At 43.4% G+C, this 6817-nt stretch overlaps 1 pseudogene; it reads left to right on the top strand.

The window, feature by feature from the left end:
- The first annotated feature begins 1716 nt into the window (after positions 1 to 1716).
- LOC147965140 (uncharacterized) lies at positions 1717 to 2326 on the top strand (annotated as a pseudogene).
- Positions 2327 to 6817: the final 4491 nt, after the last annotated feature.

Genomic DNA, 6817 nt, shown 5'->3' with positions numbered 1-6817 from the left:
GATATTTACATCAATGTACTGTGTGTGCCAGCATGATCTTGGGATGGTACAAATACACAGAGACTTGGCCGTTTTCGGGTCGGGTTGTTACAGAGATGGTATTCGGAGAACACGCTAACTGTAGGACGTAACCCCTAGGATAGGAAAGCCATAGGAAGAAATTATTTTATTTTATGTCTTTATTTTTTCCGTAATTCTCCCTTGTTCATTTCCGACTTCCCTCCGATTTCAGTCTTCTAGATGGCTGATACGTCTCCGTCGTATCTACTTTTCCAAACACTTTTGCCCTTGTTTTGGACTCTAACTTGTATGATTTGAATGGAACTAACCCGGACTGACGTTGTTTTCAGCAGAATTGCCATGATGTTGTTTTATGTGCAGAAAACAAAAGTTCTCGGAATGACCTAAAACTCCACGAAGTATCTTACAATAAATAATAAAAAATCATCGCCAAAGATGAAGACCAGGGGGCCACACCCTTGCCACGAGGGTGGGGGACGCCCCCCCTAGGGCACCCCCTACCTCGTGGGCCCCCTGGAGACCTCACGACTCCAACTCCAACTCTATATAACTGCTTTCGGGGAGAAAAAATAGGAGAGAAGAAATCATCACGTTTTACGATATGGAGCCGCCGCCAAGCCCTAAAACCTCTCGGGAGGGCTGATCTGGAGTCCGTTCGGGGCTCCGGAGAGGGGGATTCGTCACCGTCGTCATCATCAACCATCCTCCATCACCAATTTCATGATGCTCACCGCCGTGCGTGAGTAATTCCATCGTAGGCTTGCTGGACGGTGATGGGTTGGATGAGATTTATCATGTAATCGAGTTAGTTTTGTTAGGGTTTGATCCCTAGTATCCACTATCTTCTGAGATTGGTGTTGCTATGACTTTGCTATGCTTAATGCTTGTCACTAGGGCCCGAGTGCCATGATTTCAGATCTGAACGTATTATGTTTTCATCAATATATGAAAGTTCTAGATCCTATCTTGCAAGTCTATAGTCACCTATTATGTGTTATGATCCGTTAACCCCGAAGTGACAATAATCGGGATACTTACCGGTGATGACCGTAGTTTGAGGAGTTCATGTATTCACTATGTGCTAATGCTTTGTTACGGTTCTCTATTAAAAGGAGGCCTTAATATCCCTTAGTTTCCATTAGGACCCCGCTGCCACGGGAGGGTAGGACAAAAGATGTCATGCAAGTTCTTTTCCATAAGCACGCATGACTATATTCGGAATACATGCCTACATTACATTGACGAATTGGAGCTAGTTCTGTGTCACCCTATGTTATGATTGTTACATGATGAACCGCATCCGACATAATTATCCATCATTGATCCGATGCCTATGAGTTTTCCATATACTGGTTTACGCTTATTTACTTTCCCGTTGCTATTGTTACAATCACTACAAAATACCAAAAACATTACTTTGCTTTCGTTACTCTTCTGTTACCGTTACCATCACTATCATATTACTTTGCTACTAAACACTTTGCTGCAGATATTAAGTTTCCAGGTGTGATTGAATTGACAACTCAGCTGCTAATACTTGAGAATATTCTTTGGCTCCCCTTGTGTCGAATCAATAAATTTGGGTTGAATACTCTACCCTCGAAAGCTGTTGCGGTCCCCTATACTTGTGGGTTATCAATGGTCACCGAGTTCATCCTAGTCCTGCTGCCGGAGTTTTGCCAGCCGGATAAGACGATGCCTTTCGGCAAGCAATTGGTTCAGATCATTAGGAAATTGAAGATTGCTCTTCCCTCCATAACCAGAACTCCTACCAATGCACTTCTGACGAACACTTGCTATAGGATTGTGGAGCACATTCCAGGGAGGACTTTCAAAAGCTTCTCAAAGTCCATTGATTTCTAGTTTACCTCCCCTACTTGGATCCTCGAGAGGGACATGGTTATTCATCATGCACTTGGACACATCCGGGAGGAGTACAGGGTCGAGCTCGATGGATCAAACCTTGCCATGATCTCCCGCAGAACTGCAAATGGGGAGATCGTGTGCACCGTGGATGATGACTCCATTCTCTCATGTCCAAGACCTGGAGACTCACATTAGGACTCTAGAGGTTCAGACTCGCAGAAGCTCAAAGATGTTCAGGAAGCTGCTGTTCTGTGAACTAGAATTGAAGGATAAAGCACGATAGGACCATGATGAGCATGAAGAAGAAGTCAAGAACCTTCTGGATAGAATCCAGAACTTGAAGACTTATATTGCCATGATGGAGGAGAAGATGGACCTGGGAGAAGACCTTTACCCGAATGGTGACGATGGACCCTTGGTGAGCAATGATGAGGACTAAGAGGAGAGCTCCACTGAAGGATGCACCAAGAGGAGACGCACCACCGAAGCACGCACCACCGAAAGATGCACCGCTGGAGGATATCTAAGGAGGACACTTAGTCATGACCGCCATGTTATTTTTATTTTATTGTTGATCGATTAGGCCGTTGTTTTTTATTTGTCATAAGACTTGTATCCCAAGTTTGAACTATGATTGAGTTGAATAAATGAATGATTGGTGTGATAATGATTGTTGCATGCATATGGGTAGTGTCATTTTTTCTTTAGACCCTTGTTATATTCTAATTTCTCATCCACTCCAAAACGTTACCCCAGATGCCTCCGAGACGTGACCCCGAATTCAACTTCCCACCGGAGCTCACCCAGCTGATCCAGCAGCAGAATGCCTTGATGCAGATGCTCATCCAGAACCAAGGCAACAAGGACAACAACAACAACAACAACAACAATAGACCGCCACCACCCCTGTCATCAACCTAACCCGTTTCTTAAGGTTGAATCCATCGATGTTCTCTAGTATCACCGAGCTGATTGTTGCTGATGATTGGCTTCACAAGATCAGAAGGGAGCTAGTAATTGTTGGATGCACGGATGCGGAGAAGGTGGGCTTTGCCGCACATTAGCTTGATGGACCCACAACCTCTTGGTGGGAAAATTAGACCACCACCTATCCCATTGCCACAGTTACATGGGATCAGTTTCAGCAGGCCTTCCGCACCGCTCATGTCTCAGCTGGAGCAATGAGTTTGAAGAAGCGCGAGTTCCGCAACTTACGCTAGGGGAATCATACTGTGGGGTAGTACATGGACAAGTTGAGTTAGTTAGCTCGCTATACCCCAGATGATGTGGCCATAGATGCCGCAAAGCAGGAGACATTTCTGGAAGGGCTCAATGATGAACTGGGTATCACTAGTACGCGTCGGTGCTATACAAACGGTTTTTAACCCCTTTCCGCGAGGACATTTGGAACCATCGCCAAGTGTGTGTGGGTGATAGGGGGTCCTTCCACATGACCCAGAAATCATCGGAGATAGGCCCTCCTAGGACACAGGCTGGGGCCGTGTGCGATCGGGCGAGGCATCGAACCCCAATCATTTCCGTTCGTATGTACATCCCACATGGTGAATCCCAGAAAAACATTTCCGTTCGTATGTATATCACACACAGTCAATCCAGGGAATACGTTTCCTTCTTATGTACATCCCACACAGTCAATCCAGGGAAAATGTTTCTGTTCGTATGTACATCCCACACAGTTTTATGTATACGCTCGTGTGTGAAAGGTGTAACTATCACACACCCTCTGCCTTGGTTAACTATTTGCTTTTATGAACTACATCACACACGATTTGATGTAGAAAACTATGTGGCATTGGGCTATCCATCACAAGCGATTTTACTGCCAGAACCATTTGCAAAGTTCCATGACCGTCTGTTCTCTTTTTATTTTTGCATGTAATTTATTATTTGAATTGGAAATTTTGAAATATGAAACATGCAATTCAAATTCTTAGCACAATGGTTCAACAACAAATCCATAAATAAAATTGCCAGTTCAATATGTTCAGTAATTACAGGATTAGGCAGCAATTAACTATGATGAACCACAATATTTAAAGGCGGTAAAGGTGAAGAGACAAGTGTAAATCATTTTGACTGCCGACGGTGTTGAAGAAGCGGAATGCCCATAATGTGCCTTCCTGCATGTCATAGGCACGAACCAGTTTTGTCCAACCCCTTGTGACGATCGCCCGCCCATCCTTCACCGCCTTCAGGAAGACTTCTAGAGCATTATCATGGTAGCATGAATTATATACTTTAACCTTAGTTGCCTCCACTCCGGTCATGTAGTTTGCAAGGTAATCATCAGTAAATAGCTTCAGAAACCACTAAAAAGAGAAAAATATCAGATACTAAGGTCTAATAGAGTAACTTGTTGTGGGCAGGGGGAAAAGGTAACACATTACTTACCGTCCTAAAGTTCATTGTTGTCTTCGACAAAGTGCAAATAAAGAGATTAATTCCAATCACCCGTTTCTTTCGCCTAACAATCTTTCTTAGTTTTCTCACTTGACACTTGTTCATGAATATCTCATTGCCCCATGCGCAAAAGGAATCGAAGCGTGGATCAGTATCGCTCATATATGTACCTACAAGCAACCAGTAAATGTTAGAAGCTAAACTGAGATTGCACAAATGATGTAAAATACAACTACCTATGTTCCTAAGTACAAGTATTTTTTTGAGATTTCAATATGAACTACATACGGATGTATATAGAATTATAGATATAGTTTATATTAGAATCTAGATTCACTCATTTTGCTCCTTATGTAGTCTATATTGGAATCTCTAAAAATACTTATATTTAGGAATAGATGGTGTATAAGACATGGGATGCAGCTAACCTCGACGGCAAACAACATCATCGCTCATTGTAGCACTGTGTAAGTACATGGAAAGCCAATGTTAACTACAACAGGGTTAACATCCACCAAAAATAGCAAATGGTAATAAAACGGCAGCAGTGATATCTTCATTGCGAAAGAGTAGCGCGGTAGCAAAGGGACGGATTAAAAATGGATACAACTGTTAATTGCAATAGGCTTAACAACATCCTAATTGATGTTTTGTAAGTTTGTAGCCATTGAAATACAACTCTTTAAAAATGGATACAACTGTTAATTGCAACAGGCTTAATGGCCATTAAAACCGGTATTGATAAAAATGCAATTGGCAGAGTTAAACATCACAGGGCAGGCGCTGCTAAAGCAGATAATGGCCCAGTTGTCTATAAAAAGGTAGGGAAAATAGCTAAAACGTGTTAGGCATGTTTACTACAACATGCTTAATACATCGACCGTACAAAACATAGCCATTAATTGCAACTGGTATTGGTAAGATTGAACTGGTGAGTAGATACTTGGTAAGTCCTGAGAGGTAGTTGCTGGGGCACTTCATCTTGGCCAAAGCCTGCCCAAAGTCAGCGGCGGCGGAGGCAAGTTGTTCCTCCGGGTCGAAGCATGGATCAGTGCCACTAACATGTGTACCTACAGGAAACCGGTAAATGGTAGAAGTTAAACTGCAATTGCACAAATGATGTGAAAAACTGTAAGACATGGGATGCGGCTAACCTCGACGGCAAACAACAACATCGGCCCTCATGACCCTGCGTAAGTACATGGACAGGCATGTTAAGTAGAACATGGTTAGCATCCACCAAAAATAGTAAATGGGCAGCATCTCTAGTATATCTTCATTGCAGAGAGTAGCATGGTAGCAAATGGACAGATTAAAAAAAGGATACAACTGTTAATTGCAACAGGCTTAGCAGCATCCTAAGTCATGTTTTGTAAGTTTGTAGCCATTGAAATACAATTGTTTAAAAATGGATTCAACTGTTAATTGCAATAGGCTTAATAGACATTGAAACTGGTATTGATAAAAATGCAATTAGCATAGTTAAACATCACAAGGTAGGTGCTGCCAGAGCAGAGAATGGCCCAGATGTCTATAAAAAGGTAGGGAAAGTAGCAAAAACGTGTTAGGCATGTTTACTAGAACATGCTTAATACATCGACCATACATAACATAGCCATTAATTGCAATTGGTATTGGTAAGATTGAACTGGTGAGTACATACTTGGTAAGTCCTGAGAGGTAGTTGCTGGGGCACTTCATCTTGGCCAGAGCCCGCCCAAAGTCAGCGACGGTGGAGGCGAGCTATTCCTCCGGATCGAAGCGTGGATCAGTGCCACTGACATGTGTACCTACAGGCAACCAATAAATGGTAGAAGTTAAACTATAATTGCACAAATGATGTTTTAAATATTGTAAGACATGGGATGCAGCTAACCTCGATGGCAAACAATAGCATCGGCCGTTATGACCCTGCATAAGTACATGGACAGACATGTTAAGTAAAACAAGGTTAGCATCCACTAAAAATAGCAAATGGGCAACATCTCTAGTGATATCCTGAGTCATGTATTGTAAGTTTGTTGCTGGTATTGGTGAAATTGAGCTGGACACGGTAATATTTGAACATCACATAGTGTGTAGTACTGAAATAAACAAGGTACGAACATGCTGAATACATCAACCGTACAAATCATAGCCGTTGCAAGTGGTATTTGTAAGATTTAGCTAGTCAGATCTTACATGTTAAGTCATGGGGGGTAGTCGCTGGGGGACTCATCTGGGCCAAAGCCTGCACCATCTCGGCGGCAGCGGCGGAGGCGAGGTGTTCCTCTGGGTCAACACGCACAGTGGCCATCGCGCCATGGACCGCCATCAGCTCCTGGCGGTGGGGATTTGGAGGCATGAGGATGTTTCGCAGGCGCCATTTAAGCAATCAGGTCGGGGCCGTGATAAAGATCGGTGGGTTACCTAACTGGATCCGAGCAGAACGTAGATGTGGTTGAAGCTGTGGTTGCGGCGGCGGTGGTTTGAGATGCTAGTAGGGGGAGGCGCGAGGGGGGGGGGATAC

This window comes from Triticum urartu, chromosome 6A (genome assembly GCF_056163025.1).
Source record: "Triticum urartu cultivar PI428250 chromosome 6A, HENAU_Tu73, whole genome shotgun sequence".
Taxonomy (NCBI): Eukaryota; Viridiplantae; Streptophyta; class Magnoliopsida; order Poales; family Poaceae; genus Triticum; species Triticum urartu.
The sequence above is the reverse complement of the archived record's forward strand: the minus strand, read 5'-3'. Positions and strand labels throughout refer to the sequence as shown.